Here is an 18,551-nt window from a genome sequence, read left to right on the forward strand (position 1 = left end):
CTGAGATGAGTCAGATTATAGTTGAAACTGATTAAGGAGTGATGCTTTAGGCATATTAGATTTGAGAAGCTAATCAGATATTCAAGTAAAGACATTGCTTAAAGCAGTTAGTCACAGTTGATCCACGGTTAGCGAAAGAGGGCAAGTTAGAGATATTAATTGGGGAGTTATCAGCTTAGAGGCTATTTAAAGCCATCAGACAAGATAGGATCATAGAGTAATAGAACATGAAGAAGAGGACCAAAAAGTGGGCCCTAGAGCACTAATAGCAGTATTATTAATTGATCATTATTCTCATTTCACTGCTAAGGAAACAGGCTCAGACATGCTAATTAACCTAACAAGACCACACTGTAAGCTACAGAGCCAAATATCAAACAAGGACAGCCCAAGGCCATTATTCCACACCACACATGGTGGCAAAACTTATCTGAAATCTGGAAATGAATGTAATAACGCTAGCAATACATTCCCAATGATTCACTGCATCCCAGTTGCCTTTCCACACACCACGTGCTTCCTGGGGAGTATGTAAAAATAATAAGTTTGAGGCCCCACTCCCTAAGCTTCTGATGTGGTAGATATGGAGAGGCGTCCATTAAAGATGTTTTTAGTATTACCTACGATGATTTCATAGCCAGGTTTGGGACAACTCAGTTGAAAGACATCAGACCAAAAAAGTATGAACCAAAGAGGAAAGTGAAATCTTCACATCTTCCTGAAGCCTCGTTCAGAGACATCATCAGTTCTCCACTGAGCAAGTTGACAGAGCTAATGGGAGGGTAGCACTGGCTTTAGACACAACAGTCCAAGAAGAGAAGGGATGTTGTTTCTCAACAAACACTTAACTTACAGCTCATTCATTCCTCTGCTAGTGCCAACTAAAATCGAATTAGCTTTTTGATCACCACAGGGGCCTCCTATTGAGACTATTGCTAGTAGTTCCTAACCTGGGATATACCTATGAATGATCAGAGTTCTTTTATAAATTGCAGCTTCCTAAGCTCCCCCAAACCCATGATTCAGAATCTCAAAGATCTAGGAGTCTGTTTTTAGTAAGCTTCCTAGAGGATTCTTTTGCACTAGGTTCAGTCCTGGTTTATGAACCCATATATTAGAACCATTTTTGTAGAGAATCAAAGTGTCTAAGTCTTTCTTGCATGTCTTCATGTTAAGCTAGGATTCCTTCATTGACTGATGTGCACATGCTTTAAGTCTTTTGGATATAAATGTAGGCTAATTGTTACATTGTTTAAGATGGTAGTCAGCAGCCACATGTGGCCACTAAGCACCTGAAATGTGGCTAGTCCAAATTGATATGTGCTGTAAGTGTAAAATATACACCAAACTTCAGACTTAGTTTTAAAAAAAAGAATGCAGACAATCTCACTAATAACTTCAAATCTTTAACCTATTGAAATATTTTGGATACACTGGATTAAACCAAATATATTATTAAAGAATGTCATCTGTTTCTTTTTACTCTTTCAATATACTTCCTAGAATGCTATAATTACTTTAATTATTACTTACATTATTTACTATTGGACAGCGCTGACTAGCATGTATCCCTATTGATTTTTTCATTGTTAATCACACTATATTCTGAACTCCCACAGTCCATTGCTCATAACTGTATAAAAGAGTTATCATAAGATACTCTAGTTATCTTCTTACATGACAGTCTCCACCATCAGACTGTGAGTGGCTTGAAGACATGGCCCCAGAGCTATTTACCTGTCTCCTTTGGACCTAGCACAATGCATGGCACCTGACAGATGTTCATGACAGCTTATTTCTTTGCCTTCCTTGCCCAGGGCTACACAGATTGTTAACTGCAGAGTGCAGACTCTAACTCAGGTCGCTTGATTTCTGCTCTAATGTGCTATCCATGATATCCCACTGCCTTATCCTCTTTCTCTAAAGATTTGCACAAGAAGCAAATTGAAGTAAAACTCAAATCGGTCCAATTTACTACTCATTAGCAGTTTTTATGAAGACTGGTTATAGAAGAGATTGAAACCCAAAGCTAATGTGACACTTTGAATTATCTCAAGTTGTCACTTTTCCATGCTGTGCTTCACTCTCATTAGGAAAAGTAATCAAGAACTTGGCCCATTATTATACTGTGTCCCTCCCTGCTATTAAAGCTTAGCTCTTGGAGGTATCGAATGCTCATGTTGACACATTTTTGTTATTGCATAAAAAGTTGTCTATTTATGTTCCCCCTGATTAATGTTTTGGGGATTGTCCCCCTTTTCAGACTACTTCCTCAGCCTGCTGATTAGATACATATATTAATTTTCTCCAAAAGTATCTGTTTCATAACTTGATGGACACATTCAGATTGTTTATAATGGACACACCCTATGATGCCATTAGTGTCCTCTGCTAACACCAGGGAATCCCTAAGTTATGCAAGACCCTGGGAAAAATATTTTTATATATAATACAAACAATTTGACTTTGTATTAAAAAATTCACAAGCCCATGTTAGATATAGTCAGTTATCTAAATAAAGATTCAGAATAGTGGGAAGAGAAGAAATACATATTTTATTGTCCAATCAGTGCATGTGAAATTTCTTACAGTGTCCAGCTACCAACTCTTTCTCTTCAGGTACAGAAATCATCTCTTTGTGTTTTTTATTATGAAATGCTCTATTCCTGGATAATTTCATACCTCTTGATAAGAGAAAAAAATGTAGCAATGCCGTTGTTACTTACAATGCCATGGCCCTTTGAAACTTTCTGTATTGAATCATGATGGATCTTCTCACCTCTATCATTCCCTAATGCCATTTATTTAATGATGGTTACATCATTATTTATATAATAATGTCATTGTTCATTGTGCCACCTGTGATTATTGGTTTCCAATGACTATTTCAAAGCTTGTTGCTGTGTTTCACTGATGATGGCCCCAAATGCGGGTCCCATCCAGAGTATTGAGAAAAATGTGAATGAATAATTCATTTTCTAATTGTTAAATTTACCATTCAGAATTTTACAACCTAGGAAACATAGGAAAATATTTCTTTCAACCATATCTTCTCTTGAATTCTCTCCTAGTCTATTTGGGCTGTGATAAGAGAATACCACAGACTGAGTGGTTTTTAAACAACAAGAAATTCATTTCTCACATTTCTGGAGGCTAGGAGGTCCAAGATCAGGGTTCTAGCAGATTTGGTACCTGGTGAGGACCTGACTCCTGGTTCATAGATGGTCTTCTTCTCACTCTGTCTTCACATGGAGGAAGGAGCTAGGGAGATCTCTGGGGTCTCTTTTACAAGGGCACTAATCCTATTCCTTAGGGCTCCACCCTCATGACCTAATCACTTCCCAAAAGCCCCACCTCCAAATCCCATCACACTGGGGATTAGGTTTCAACAGAATGAATCTGGGGAGGACACAAACTTTCAATCTGTAGTAAACTTTTAAAATCCATTTTCACTGTATTCTTAGAATGGGATCTTCTTTGATGCTAATCACCCCTGCCTCCCCATACCACTACCAGCTAGGAGAATACATGAAGGGCGTGGTGAGAAGAGTGGTTCCATTGACTGAAGGAACCCCCATCCTTCAGCAGGCACAGTGTAAGATCATCTAGAAAGAGCATAGCACTGACATATCCATCAGAAGCAGGAGGAGACATTAACGAGATGGGCCCATCAGGGTTGCAGAACAATGATCTCAAAAGCCCTCAGTGAAAATAGGTGAGGCCGCACCCAGGAAGGCTATCTGCCACCTGATACAGAGCCTGCAGAGGGGTTGGGATGGCACCCGGGTTGTTAGTGTTGAGGAATGTACAGAGTTAAAGATGCCTGCTGCCATCACCAGAATGATCCAGTGCTGTGGATCAGAGGTGGCACCACAACTGGAACACAGGTAGACAAGAACTGACGTACGAGCATATATATGCAGCACAGTGCCAAGGGTTGGAGTTCCACTACCTGTAGCCAGAACCCCGAATTCATCCTGCATCCTGTGTAAGTGAGAATCAGCCAAAATCTCATGTGATCCTGCAGAAGAAGTACCCTGCTAGCCAGCAGGAACAATCATCTCACCATGCCACTCTGATGGCATTGCCACCCCTGGCCAGTCCCCATTATATGAGACAGAACTAAAGGTTTCAAGGGAGGCATCTAAAGGGTGAGGGTGCCCCTGAAGTACTTAGGTGGCACTGGATACAACATACTGAATTCAGGGATAAAGGACTTTGAAATGTCCCTCAAGAGTAGACTAGAGAGGAAACAATACTCTCAAGGGAAACTATAACATATTAGAGGGGAAAACGGAAATGCACGGGCCATTCCAGGTGATGGCACATTTGTAGCTATATCCCACTTACCACCTTGTGGTAAGGGTCATGTTTCTCTTAATATTCAGATGAATATAACCCTGAACCTCCAACTCCCCACCACAAGGATGTCCTAAAATGCTCCCTGGGTTACCCCTCTAGGGTTTATTCATGTATTTCGGGTTTGGTCCCTCTTTGTTTACCTGTGTGATAAATACACTTGCACATCTACTTGAGTGCTGAAGGCTGGTTTGGGGATTTGAAATGTTTCCTCTCACAAAAAGTACTTCAGGCTCTCATGAAATCTGCACACTCCTACTCCAGTGACCTCCAGAGAAGGTGGGGTTGTCCTTGTCAAATCAAAAATACATCTTATTTTAGACTATAGTCCATTGCTACTCCATATACTCAGCCTGATAAAAGTGTATAGTGTTGGGCAAGTATTAATGACACAAAATTGTAATGGTGTCAATGTTTGTCTATGTCACCTTTTTCCTCTTCTAGGCAATATGGTACAGCACAAAAAGCAAGAATTTGAGCCTTCTAGAACAGGGTTCAAATTCTGCCTTCATGACTTATTAACTGTGAAACATTAGCAAGCTATTTCATCCCTCAGGGCTTCGATCTTTCCTGTAAAACACGGTTAATAACATCTGCCTAGTAGGATAACTGTGAAGGTTAAATACGATACTGCTTGTGAAGTCCTTGGCAAATAAAAGGCAAACAGAGTATACCAGCTAACTTCCTTCTGCTGTACTCTGTCAGTGGTCTCTGGCCCCCTGACCCAAGCACAGAGTACTCCCGTAGTGCTGTCTTGGCTCCAGACAGTCCATGCTCACATTTCTGACTTGACACTCCTCCCTTCTAAAGGAATTCACTGCATATGATTCCAAAGGGATTCTCCATTCATGACGATGGTAGGAGTAGAAGGTTAATTCAGAGGTTAGCCAGATTTTAACCTAGGCTGGAAGCAAGGTCTGGTTTCACCACTGAGCGGTGGAAAGGCAGGCATAAAAGCACCACATTCTACATACATCACATCCTGCTTTTACACAGCTTCCTCTACTATCTTCATATCATAGTCTTAAGTGTAAAGTCACCATTCTACCCTAATAATTCAAGCTTTTTCTTAAAGTTTACAGGGCAAAATCTTCCTTATCCTATAGAAAATCTTTGCTTTACTTTAAAAATGTAGGCTTTTATCTACCGATGTTGGCTAAATTTTGTTACAGACTGACAGTGTGTGTATACAATCAAACACTGTGATCAAAACTAAGGCTTTAAGCATATAGCTTAGTTACTTAAAGAATTCCAAGATAAATGAACATTTTGCATTGGTTAAAAAAATCAGTAAGATAAGAAATGCAATGTTTGCATGTAGAGAAAACTCCAAAAAGAAAGTTAAGCTAAAGTTTTGCAATGTAATTGCCTCCTCTAAACTGAGAAAAATTTTAATACAATAATTTGCTTGTCAGTGGTTAAAAAACACCTGTGTGTGCATGTGTGTAACCTTTCAGGAGAAGCAGACTTTAGCGCATGTAAGAATTCAAAACAAAATTAATTGTTGTGGAGGAAGATGAAACAGAATTTTAGGTTGCTTTCCAAAGGCATCAATTCTCCTTAATACCTTGCATTTTGCATTTCGTAACATGTATTCATTCATTAATTCAATAAATATTGTGTACTTACTATGTATCAGACACTTAAACAGTTCTTGGAACGTTTACACATTATGAGGAGGGAGAGATTTTTAAGAAGATAGCTAATACGATGTCAAGTAGTAAAAAGTTTTCTAAAGGAAAATAAAGAAGGCATGGTAAGGGTATAGAGAGAGGTGATGGAAGGTCTATTTTAGCTAGGGTAATAAGGAAGGCTTTTCTGAGGAGGTGGCATCTAAGCAGACTTGAAAGCAGTGAGAGAGTTCAAGTGGTTATCTGGAGGAAGCCATCATAGTCAGAGGTAACTGAAGTCCTGCAGCAGGAGCATGGGGTTGAGGAACATTCGGGAGTATCATTGTTAAGGAAGAATCAGGATTTCCTTGCTATCAGCCCCTCCTGGACTCCAGCAGGAAGGAGTCCTCAGCCCTTTCAGAAGGAGTCATCATGGCTTTTGGTGATGCAGAAGAAACCCATATTCCTAAAGGCACAGAAGAAGATGTATGCATGAGAGAGAAGGTAAAAGGTCATCCCGAGGACAGTGGACACTAGAGGGAGGGAACATACACAATAGGAAGGTATAGCGAGGTCAAATTTCATTAAGCTTGAAATTTCATTTGAAGGCAGTCCTGAATGTACCAATGATTATTTAGCTTTTGAACATATCTCCTAATATAGCCATCTCTTCATTCCCAATATATCTCTAGGAATAAAAAAAAAAAGTCCCCAAATTACTATTCAAGGTTTTAAGTTAAAAGATTAAAATACCATAAATGTACAAGTTGGAGAGAGTACTATGCCAATTTTTGCATGGAATTTATTTGCAAAAAGTAAATGTCAACTTTAAGATCTCAAAATGGAATATAAAATGATACTACTGTATTTAATTCATAATGGCATTCAAAAATGCTACAATGAGACACATTACCAAATTGCAAATGATTTCAGGTTCTACACACACAGATGAATCTTGCCTAAGGTGTTAAAGTGCTAAGAGTCAATAGGTTAAAACAAATATACTCTACGTGACATTAATTCAAGTTAAAAGTTTTAAAACGGAAAGTGCTCTTCCACTAAATGGTAATGTTGTTCCCTAACAAACTGCCAAATCATGCCCTTGTCAGGAGAAATAAGCAGAATAACAAAAGATGTGCCCCCAAGTGCCTGAGAGGCAAAATGTAGCATATTAACTGAATCACATCTTTCAGACTGCACTCTTTCTCCCTCCTGCTAGGCAGAATATGTGAGCCGCATCACTCCAAGCAGCTCCTGCACTCACACAGCTCAGCACAGCACGATGCTACAACAGGAGGGCCCAGAGGCCTGCACACACACATAGCAACAAGAGGTCATGCCACCTCTGCTCCTCTGAAGATCTCAGAGATGCCTTTTAAATCCTACAAGATACAGCCTGATCTAAGGCCTTGAACTCCTAAGAGTGAGAATTGATGGGATTAAAAAAGAGTATAGTGCTAAGACTTCTTGCTCACTGTAATATCAATCATGTAAAAGCATTGTCCTTACATCAAATGCTCCTGGAGTATATTTCTTCCATTGCCAAGAAGGCTTACCAAATGGATAAAAATGATATCAAAACTGACGCCTGATTTTATCACAGGCAGGTTTCCAATAAACGTTTCAAACTGTGGAGTGTTTCTCTAAGTAGGAAAGAAAGGTATTAGTTATTATTCATATTTAAGGAGGAAATCCAGGCAAAAACATTCTGGTTTTTATTTCCAGCAGTGACAAAGGTTTTAGAATGACTCTTCTCTCCTCTAACGGGATTTTAGGAAGATGTTTGTGTCTTACTTTTCTAGTGGCTGACATCACCATAAGCAGGACCTTTCCTTGAGCCCCAAGCATATAAAACATCCATGCAGAAAAGGGAACCCTCCTTCACTGCTGGTGGGAATGCAGTTTGGTGCAGCCACTGTGGAAAACAGTACGGAGATTTCTCAAAAGACTAGGAATAGACTTACCATATGATCCAGGAATCCTGCTCCTGGGTACCTATCCAGAAGGAACCCTACTTCAAAATGACACCTGCACCCCAATGTCCATAGCAGCACTATTTACAATAGCCAAGACATGGGAACAGTCTAAATGTCAATCAAAAGATGACTGGGTAAAGAAGATGTGCAATATTTATACAATGGAATACTATTCAGTCATAAAAACTGACAACACAACACCTTTTGCAGCAACATGGATGCTCCTGGAGAATGTCATTCTAAGTGAAGTAAGCCAGAAAGAGAAAGAAAAATACCATATGAGATCGTTCATATGTGGAATCTAAAACAAAAAACAAAAAACAAAAAAACATAAATACAGAACAGAAACAGACTCATAGACATAGAATACAAACTTGTGGTTGCCAAGGGGGTGGAGGGTGGGAAGGGACAGACTGGGATTTCAAAATGTAGAATAGATAAACAAGATTATACTGTATAGCACAGGGAGATATATATAAGATCTTATGGTAGCTCATAGAGAAAAAAATGTGACAATGAATATATATATGTTCATGTATAACTGAAAAATTGTTCTCTACACTGGAATTTGACACAACATTGTAAAATGATTATAACTCAATAAAAAATGTTAAAAAAAATAAAAATAGAAACATCCATGAGATCTTGGCAAGAAGGCAGGCAGGGATGGTCAGTGTGAAAGAGTTAGTTTACATTGAGTCAGAAAACCTGGATTCTGGTTCTACTAATTTTTTTTTTATTGAGTTATAGTCATTTTCTGGTTCTACTATTAATCAACTATCCTAATTTGCCTCAGTGATTTAATATCTATGAGCCTCACTTACATCATCTGTACAGTTAGGACCGTAATGCCTAGCTTACAAAGGCACTGTATTATTACTTCCACTCAGCAGTTAGTGCTTCTGTTCTCAGTGTGGGAATGGAAAAAAAAAAAAAAAAGCTAGGGACCTAGGCACTGTAAAGCTTGTACCATGGTAATAAGAACAAACATGGAAACAGATAATTGAGTAGCAAAATAATGTGTCACTCTGACAGATTCTGACAACTGGGACCAGATGGACACACTCCCTTATGACACTACAAAAACATCACCACCATCATGACTACTCGACCAGAACTTGTGGAGAAGAGAGATATGAAAACAAAAATTCTGAATTGGTTGCGATTAAATCTGAAGTGACAAAGTATATTCAGAATCATTTAGATGAATTCTTCTGTAATCAAACAAAATGGATTTAAAAGGGAAATGAAGTGGTGTTTTAGGTCAAGATTTTCAGAAGTAGATTCTGAGGCAAGGAGTCCTGTGCAAGTGAATTATTGGGGGAGTGTTCCTGACAGAAACCAATGAAGGAGAAAGGGAAGCAGAGCACAGAGGCAAAAGAAGCCAAGTCAGAGTTCAGGCCAAGTCCCACGGACATGGCAACAGCCCACGCCCCAGGGCGGAGAGTGCTCCTGTCCCTGGGTGGGTCGGCCTCACCATCCCGTCACTGGCTAAGAGCCGCCCTGGGGAATGCAGTTCCCAGGCACCTGCAGCTCTCTGGGCTTCCAGGAGAAGCAGTCCCAGCGTCAGAAGGCAGTCTTCTGAAGAAGACTTGCAGGTGTGGGCTGAGGGAAGGGAGGACACATTGACATCAGGGGAAGAATGCACAGAATCGGTAAAAGGGATATGAGGGTGTCTGGGAGCAACCCTGACAGTGTCCAATAGAAGGCCCAACAGAAGTGGATTACAGAAGTGCCAAGTTACATTCTTCACACCTGAGAATGTGGCCTGCAGTATTAGAGTAGCTGTAACTGCAACACAAAAATATTATAATAGAGGTAAGAACAGAGGATGACCATGGAAGTCCCAACTGACCGATTCTGTCTGAGAAAAATGGGAAGATTTTTAACAGACTGCATGATCCTTTGAGGGGCTATCGGATTTATAGGATTTCCAGAAAGCTGACTGAATCTGGGGTCACGGCTTCATCTTGTGGAATGGTTGTCTTCTATGGGGAAAAAGTCAGAACTAAAATCCTATTTAAAATTAGTGATAAGAATCCAGTCATAGAATCTAAATCAATTTTTAGAAACAGAAGGTTGGGAGCTAGACAACTGTAAGAAAAGTACTGGCAGCCAGCAGGCAGATGAAAATTAGGCACAAGAGTCCTGGCCTTTAACACGGGCAGGGCAGGGCTGTCCTGGGTAACACAACCAGTCGGTGGTTAGAAAAACTGAGTAAGAACGCCCAGAAGTCATGTCAGGGTCGGCTCCAGATGGAATGTATGAATTTTTAGATAAGAAGGGAGCAAATGGCATATCCAGCTAGTTTGTCAAAGATCCTGCAAGCCAGTCTGAAAGAATTTTCACTTAATCCAGTGGCCAATATATCTTTTTTTATTTTTAGGAAGATGACTATATAGAGGATGAATTAGAGTGAACAGAGAGATAGATAAATTTGAAGGTTGATGCAAAACTCCAGGTGAGCGATAATATACAATGTAATTAATATCATCCTCAAAGAGATTTTGTAGATCAAAAATATGCCAGGTGTTTCTTAAAACATGTTTATCTCTTTGTATTCTGTCTGTCCATTGGTAACTGCTAAGGAAGGAAACAAAAACTCATCTATTTTTTAAACTCTGAAAAAGGCTTGATCCTGAAAGTATCTTGTTCCTGCAAGAGAACATTACTGAGATGAAATAGGAACTGGATTCTTTCTTAGCAAACAGAAGGCAGAAAGCTAGCTCAAGAAATCAAATCCTGACTCAGGTCGGGGATATTAGGGAAATGACAGTAATGAAGTGATTAAAACATCTTAAACTGCAGAGAATGCTAGTATGTGCTAACTGCACAATATTCAAACAATAACTTTTAGCAACTGAAAATCATTAGTGAGCAATAAGACAACAGAAAATCAACACTTAGCTACAGATGCTAAACTAAAGCAATGCTAGTAAGATTAGCCATTCAGGGCAAGAGCAGAGAGCCACGTGAGGCTAGCCAGAATCAGGAGAACTTGGTGCCAGCCAGATTATACACGTGAAATGAAGGAGGCTGTAGAGTCCACTACTAGGCTTAGATATTGGAACTGAAGAGCAATGTGGGGAGAATGAGGCCAATGGAGCCTTCAACGTTGTGTAGGCTCAGGGGCCAAGTTGGAAATATGTATTCAACTCAGGGGCAAGGTGGCTCTGGAGGTACAGCTGTAACACTTATTTCTATTTAGATTAATAGATAAGCCCTAGAAATGAGTGAGACAGTTTAAAGGGAAAAAAACATGCATTCCAAGAAGAGAACCCTGGGAAACCCCAGTATGCAAGAACCATTCCATCTCAAAAGAAAGACCTAATAAAGGATATTAAGAAAAACTGGCCAGAAAGATGGGAAATGAGTAGTATGCTCTAAAACAAAAGAGAAAGAGTGTCCAAAGAATGAAAACCTAATTATGACTACTTAGCCCCGAATGAGGGCTCCACTACTTACTCACTATGTGCAGGGCGAGTGACTTAATCTCTTTGCACCTCAGTTTCTTCATTTGTAAGGGATAATAGCATCCACTTTACAGAGCTGATGTGAGGACTGAATGATTTAAAATATGGAATGTGTTTACAGCAGGGCCAGGCAAAAAGCAAATGCCATATAAGTATTAATAAAAAGAACAAGTGGTGCAGAGACATCACTTTGGATAAGTTGCTTGATGCCTGAAAATAGTTAATTGGACTTGACTATTAGAAAGTCATTTTTATTAGTGAAAGGTGCTGTCTAGGAAAACACGACACATAATAATCATCATTAAAAAAATACTTTCCTACTTGTTTATTATTTAGTTCTCTTTGAACTCAAGAGAGAGAATGATAATAATGTTTTTATAAAGAACAAATAAAAGGACTAACACATGCACCTGAAATATCCCTAAGACAAGATTAAGGATGAATTTAGCACAGCAAACTGAAGTTTGGAATTATCACCCTTAGAAATAAAAAAAGACACATGGGGTTTTTCTTATTAACAATATTAGGTGTCTAGTCTCAATGGATCTATTTTAGAAACACAGATGATCAGACAGATGTATGCTGTATGTGAATATGTGAATAATAAGTGACAGAAATTGTAGCTGAGATAAGTCATCTTAAACTTATCCATCTTTCTTTCTGATTATGACATTTGATGAAAAATGGGATATGACTCCAAAGAATATGAATCTTTATTTATGGGCACTAGTATGTGTAAGTATCATACTGTACAAGTTTATGGCCAGAAATTATTAGTATCCTGTATACTTTACACTTAATGACTGTTTATTATGTGCCAGACACTGTTAAGTATGTTATATGTATTCATCCATTTAAACTTTACAGCAACCCAATGAGGTAGTTATCAACATCTCCATTTCACATGCAAAATAGCCGAGATACAGACAAATCGAGCAACTCACATTTTGTTGCACATCTATTAAGTAGCACAGCAAAGACTGAATTCAAGTGGGCTGGCTACAGAGCTCACGCTCTTAGTCATTATGCTACATTGCTTCTCAATTAAGAAGGAGAAAATAAAAATAAATAAGATGGAAAGGGAAAAAGCCTATGCTGCCTTTCGGAAATCTGTAACATTTTATTATAGATTGAATTGTGTTCCCCTAAAATTCACATGTTGATACCCTAACTCCAGTACCTCAGAATGTGACTGTATTTTGAGATAGGACTTCAAAGAGATAATTAAGGTTAAATGAAGTCCTGTGGGTGGACCCTAACCCAGTCTAACTAGTGTCTTTGTAAGAAGAGGAGATTTGGACACATAAAGACACACCAGGGGTGGGAGCACTCCAGGGAAAGACCATGTGAGGACACAGCGCATAGGCAGCTATCGACAAGTCAAGGAAAGAGGCCTCAGAAGGAAACCAACCCTGCCGACACCTAGATCTTGGATTTCTAGTCTCCAGAACTGTGCAAAAATTAACGTCTGTTATTTAAGCCGCCCAGTTGGTGCTGTTTTATTATGGCAGCCCTAGCAAATTAATACACATGTTAAATATCAGAGATGAGTTATTAAAAAATATGCTTAGACATTATTTCCTCTAAGAAGTCCTTCTTAGCTTAGCTGAATCCTGTTTCCACACTTAGCTGTTCTTGAGGTGTCCTGTTTATATAAATGTATTCCCCGTTGAGCTAGATCCACACAGAAACTGTTTTGTCATCATCTTTATATCCCTATAAGGCACACAGGTGCCTAGCTCTGTTTATTTTTTCTTACTTGGTGCATAATATTGCGATCCTTCCTATGCATTTATTTTTAAGACCGATTCTTTCCTATTCCCTATTCCTATGGCTGCCATTCAAATCCCTTTATCCAGAGATTATCTCTGATTCACATACATATAGTCCAAGAATTTTATCTATCTTCCCAAAATAAGCAGTAAGAACTTTTCAAAAAAAGAAGTTTTTCATACAATGCTGAGCATAGATGGGAAAAATTGCTGTTTCCCTTTAAAATACTAGGGTCAAGCTTTTGAGACTCCAGGAATTCTGCAAAGTCGTATGATAGTGCCTTAATTAAGTTCTAGGTAAAGAGGCCACTAAGTGCTTATTTTAGCTGGGAGCAGGTACTCAGGACTCTTAGAAACTTCTCTTTTTAGATATGTAAATTTACTTCTGGCTCCCTGAAAGCTCCTTCTAATCACCTCTCACAAAGCTTCTGAAACGTCTTTAAAATGAGATTGATTACCTCTTCATGCTTTCTGAGGTAAACGGGAATGATCAGCCCTCAGTAAACCTCATTAAGAGTCTATTTGGTCAGACTAGGCTTACAAAGAAACAAATCATGAAGGCTGCTTCATAGTAAGTATGATTCTAATGAAAGAAGAAAGGAGATGGAAAACAAAAAAAGTGGAACCCATTGAGAGACAAGCCATTTCAATTCGTAACATTTTTAGAGACAGACTGCCAAAATGGAGATGGCAGAAAGTTATGACTGAAGAATGTTTTGCCTAAATCAAGTAAGTTTACACCAAAGGCACTGTATTTACAGTATAACTTACAATTTATTAGCTATACTACAAAGCAACATTAGTTTGCCCATTTTCCTTTTGAAGGGTACAGTGTGTAGTTGGCTATGTAGATCTTACCTATAAGAAAATCTCAACATTGAAGCTTATTTGATTTTATCAATTACTGTAAAGCTATACATTGTAAAACTCAGTATATTTTAAGAATTCTCCTACCTCCATATCTTATGTAACTTTTTAAAAAGATTATTTTATAGTATGTTTGCCATACTCTGAAAATACTATAAACACTACAAAGTTGCCCAAGCAGAAAAGTAAGTCAGGTATAAACTACAGAAATGACATTGGTACATAGGGTAGACTTCTGCCAACTAAAAAGGAAATAAGGTCAGTAGCTTATTGATGGCAGAGCAGAATGATGGCAGAGCACACCTGGTGCACAGAGCAGGGGCCTGAGAGTCAAGAGACTTGAGCTGTATCTCAGCCAGGCTACTGGTTCACGTAGCGACCTTGAGCAAGTCAATTAGCCTCAGTCCCAAGTTCCTCACCTGTAGTGCTGAGATAAGAATATTCTTAATTCATGGGATGTGTCAGAATTAATGGTTTGTTATGATGGGAATTGGTGGAATAATGAAATGGCCAGCTAGAAGCAGGCAACAAAACCTCTCCAAAATTTTGCCTGTCCTTTCTATCTGATTTAATTTTGCAGGAGAATCCAGTTTTCAGGATTACAGTGGAGTCTAATCAATACACTTGCCTCAGAAATGCTAATACCACAAGGTGTCTAAGATAATTAGACTAACTTGTAGATCAAGCAATGTGAAGCTGAATAAGCCTACTGCAACAAGAGACAACATAACTTTAAAAATCTTACTAGCTTTCAGAAGGGGAAGGTCAGAAGAGAAGACAGACAGACAGACAGATGATAGCTAAATAGAGATAGAAATACAGAGATATGTAATTTTGAGGTCTAGGTTCAAATAGGCAAGTCTTTCGAGGTGAGGAACTGATTAGAATTGGGCAAATTAATTAATAATAGTCTATGACTGACAAACTCAGAGAGACAAGACTTCTGAAGCAAGTCTTCCTCAGTAAGCTCTTACTGTATAAGCAAGCTCTTTGCCCAGGTGAGACAAGAATTTTCCTCAAGAAATTAGAAATTTCCTGAAGCAAACAGTGAAATTACTTGCTAGTTAGCAAGCCATATCTCCCAAGATAAGAATTTCCTGGAACAAACAGGTAAGTTTTGAGGTACGTGCAAGGAAAAAAAAAACCCTACATTGTCACGAATGGATCATTAATGGTGAATATTGTGCAGACTCAGAAAGAAAAGAAAAGGGCAAGAGGGCTGTGGAGAAAGCCTCAGTCTTGTTAGGGAATACCTAAGTCACCATGAACAGAATGTTTGTAGAAATACAGACAGTAAAGGCCATTCTGAGGTTTCCCACAGAAATGAGGACCATGTTATTGGACGATGGAGGAAAAGTGATCCTTGTTATAAAGTGAATTTGGCTGGATTGTGTTCGTGTTCTAGAGTACAACTTATGAGCAATGAAATTGGATACTTAGCTGAGGAAATTTCTAAGCAGTGTTGAAGATGTGGCTTTGCTCCTTCTGATTGTTTACAGTAAAATGTGGGAAAAGAGAAATGATTTAAAGATGGAATTATTAACTAAAAAGGAACGAGAAATTAAAGATTTGGAAAATTCTCAGCCTTACATCTATAGTGCAAAAAATGAGCGACCATGTTGGGGAGAGAACATTAGGGGTGTGGTCAAGTGACTGGGACCATTTTAATAAGGTGATTATTTAGTGTGAACCAAAACTTAATCAGCCACCCCAGGGGGAAAACTCCCAGTATGAATGGAAGAGGAAGGAGACAGGAAGGAGTAAAGGAAGGTGTCAGACTTAGACTTTGTAGAACAGGATCATGGAGCTACTTCTGTGAACATGAACTCGTCTTAAAGACACGGGAAGAATGACCCTGAAGGTGATTCAGAGATCACCAGGGCTACCTCCTTGGTGTCAAAAGGGAGAATCATCACCTTGCGTTTAACAGGACAGGTAACCTCTGCCTGGCAAAGCTGTGGGGCAGGACTTCCCCCACCCATCTCAGTGGCTCTAGGAGGTGGGATACGGAGGCCTGGAGGGCAGACCACTGAGCCAAAGAGGACTACTTCTCAAGCCCTAAGATCTCATAGAGTTTATCTTGAAGCCTGGACTATTTGGGACAGGTTAATGTTTTCTTCTTTCCTATCTTTCCTTTTAGAGTGGAAATATCTATCCTATGCCTGTTCCATCATTGTATTTTGAAAGTATATTACAGGTGTACAGGTCAATATGTACTTCAAGTCTCATCCATATCTAACTGAGATGATACTTAGAAGAGCCTTGGATTTTAGGTTTTAAAGTTGTGTTGAAACAAGTTAGACTTTTAGGGCTATTGCAATACAATATTTGCATTTTTCATGCGAGAAGAACATGCATTTTGAAAGACTAGGGGCAGAATGCTATAGACTTCATGTTTATATCCCCCTAAATTCATATGTTGAACTCCAATCCCCAAAGTGATGGCATTCGGATGTGGGTCTTTTGGGAGGTGATCAAGGCCTGAGAGCAGAACATTTATGAGTGGGATTAGTGCCTTTATAAAAGACCCCAGAGAGTTCCCTTCACCCTTCCACCAAGTGAGAACACAGTGAGAAGACAGTTATCTATAAATCAGAAAGCAGACCCTCACTAGACATTAGATCTGCTGGCAACTTGATCTTGGATAGACTTCCCAGCCTCTAGAAATGTGAGAAATAAATATCTGTTGCTTATGAATCACCCAGACTATAGTATTGTGTTATAGCAGCCTGAACAGACTAAGACAATGACGTTGAGTTGGGTATTCTCAAACCTTGAAACTGATAGTTAAGCTATGTGGCCACACAGGATCTTAACTGTCACAGTAGAACATATTCTAGTCACCTCAACAGGAGTCTCTGAAAAAAAAACAAAAAACAAAAATGAACACAAACACTGAAAGAGGCGAGATACTAAGGAAGGAAAAAAGGAAAAAGTAGTATATGGTTTTCCAGTAACAAAACTGGATGCGCTCAGGAGACAAATACAGCTAGCCTTTGTCAGAGAAGTCTATAATTATTCCCAGGGGTGTTGTAACAAGGGTGATAATATGCTTTGTGTCCAAAATGAGAAACATTTAAAACTGAAAAGGGTGCTAAAATAAGTTACAAGCTTTAACTTATTTACATCTAATATAACCAGGACCCCAGGCAAATCTATGGACATGCACATTGGACCCTAAACAAGCAAGTTCTAGTACAAAATTCAGAAGAAACAATAAATGTAGTTACTATGTACAGACTTCAGTTTCAGCTCTGACATGTAAAGAGCTTTAAAGTAACACCTATCTTTGCAAGAAAAAAGCTGAACAAATTAAAAATCAACAAGTTTTCTTGAATTCTCTTATCAAAGAATTGAGGTCTCAAGGCAAACCACCACTGTAAAATTGAGTGAAAACTGAGCTAGAAAACCCACAGCTGTCTGGGGTTTTTTCTCAAACCGTCCAATTGTCCAGCACCACCTGGGTGTCTTACAATTCGGCTCTGACACTACCTGAAGTTAGTGTCAGATCTCTGAAGTTAAGGGCTCAGTTACATAAGACTTCCCCCACTTCAGATGCCCATCACAAGTCCGGGCCTCACGTACTTCTGACCAACTGGCTATAAATAAAGGGTCCCCATGATCCCCTGCTGAGGTTAGAAGGGCTCACAGAACTCAGGAAAACACTTATCTATATTTACCAGTTTATTATATAATAAAGGATATGAGAAAGGCTACAGACGAGCAAGGTACAAGGGCAAGGTCTAGAAGAGTCCCTAAGTGCAGGAACTTCTGTTCCTGGAGTTGAAACGCACCATTCTCCCGGCATATGGTGTGTTCACCAACCCAGATGCTCCCCAAACCCTTTCAGTCAGAGTGATGGGGGCTTTAGCACAAAAGCATGATCAATTATTAATTCAATCTGCCCCATCTCCTCTCTGGAGTATGGAGATGGAGGGGAATGAAAATTCCAACCATCTAATCATGACTTGGTCTTCATGGCAACTAGTCTCCATCCTGAAGCTGTCTAGGGCCCCTGTCTAGCTACCAGTCATCTCATTAGTACAAAAAAAGGCTACCCATGACTTCAGAAATTCCATAAGTCTTAAAAGTTCTGTGTCCAAAACAGGGGGCAGAGATTACATGTGTATTTCTTACCATGTTACAGTCCATTCCCTGATTTCTGGTTATAGACCTCTTATGGCAAAAGGATCATAAAAGTCAAAAGATATGGCACGTTACTAGCATTCCACTCAGTCATTAATATTTAGCCCCCAGGGCAATGCCACTAGGTTTTCCAGGCTTCTATTCAACACTGTCAGGTTCCAAAAGCAGGAATGGTCTCAGTAATATAATATTATAACTTCACCCTTTCAGGCATCTAGTATAATTGAGCTAAAGGACGATATCATCTCTTGCTCTGGACCTCTTTTAAAGTGTTAATGTAATATAGGACTTCCCTCATTAAATAACTCACTTATTCACTTATTTACTCTCAGCTACTATTCCTTCATT

At 39.1% G+C, this 18,551-nt stretch overlaps 1 long non-coding RNA gene across 3 annotated transcripts in view; it reads right to left on the reverse strand.

Annotated features, from left to right (window-relative positions):
- LOC116282813 (uncharacterized) overlaps nt 1-18,551 on the reverse strand; it is a 228,358-nt gene that overhangs the window by 160,118 nt on the left and 49,689 nt on the right. The window contains exons 3-4 of one of the 3 annotated variants that reach the window (XR_012079023.1): nt 16,831-16,915; nt 8,147-8,246 (exon numbers count right to left, since the gene is read on the reverse strand). The exons of 1 other annotated variant lie outside the window; for it this stretch is intronic. This is a non-coding gene — a long non-coding RNA (uncharacterized lncRNA). The remainder of the gene's footprint in view (nt 1-8,146; nt 8,247-16,830; nt 16,916-18,551) is intronic. One more of the 3 variants, XR_012079024.1, reaches the window with a different exon arrangement.

The sequence above is a fragment of the Vicugna pacos genome, chromosome 13 (assembly GCF_048564905.1).
Source record: "Vicugna pacos chromosome 13, VicPac4, whole genome shotgun sequence".
Taxonomy (NCBI): Eukaryota; Metazoa; Chordata; class Mammalia; order Artiodactyla; family Camelidae; genus Vicugna; species Vicugna pacos.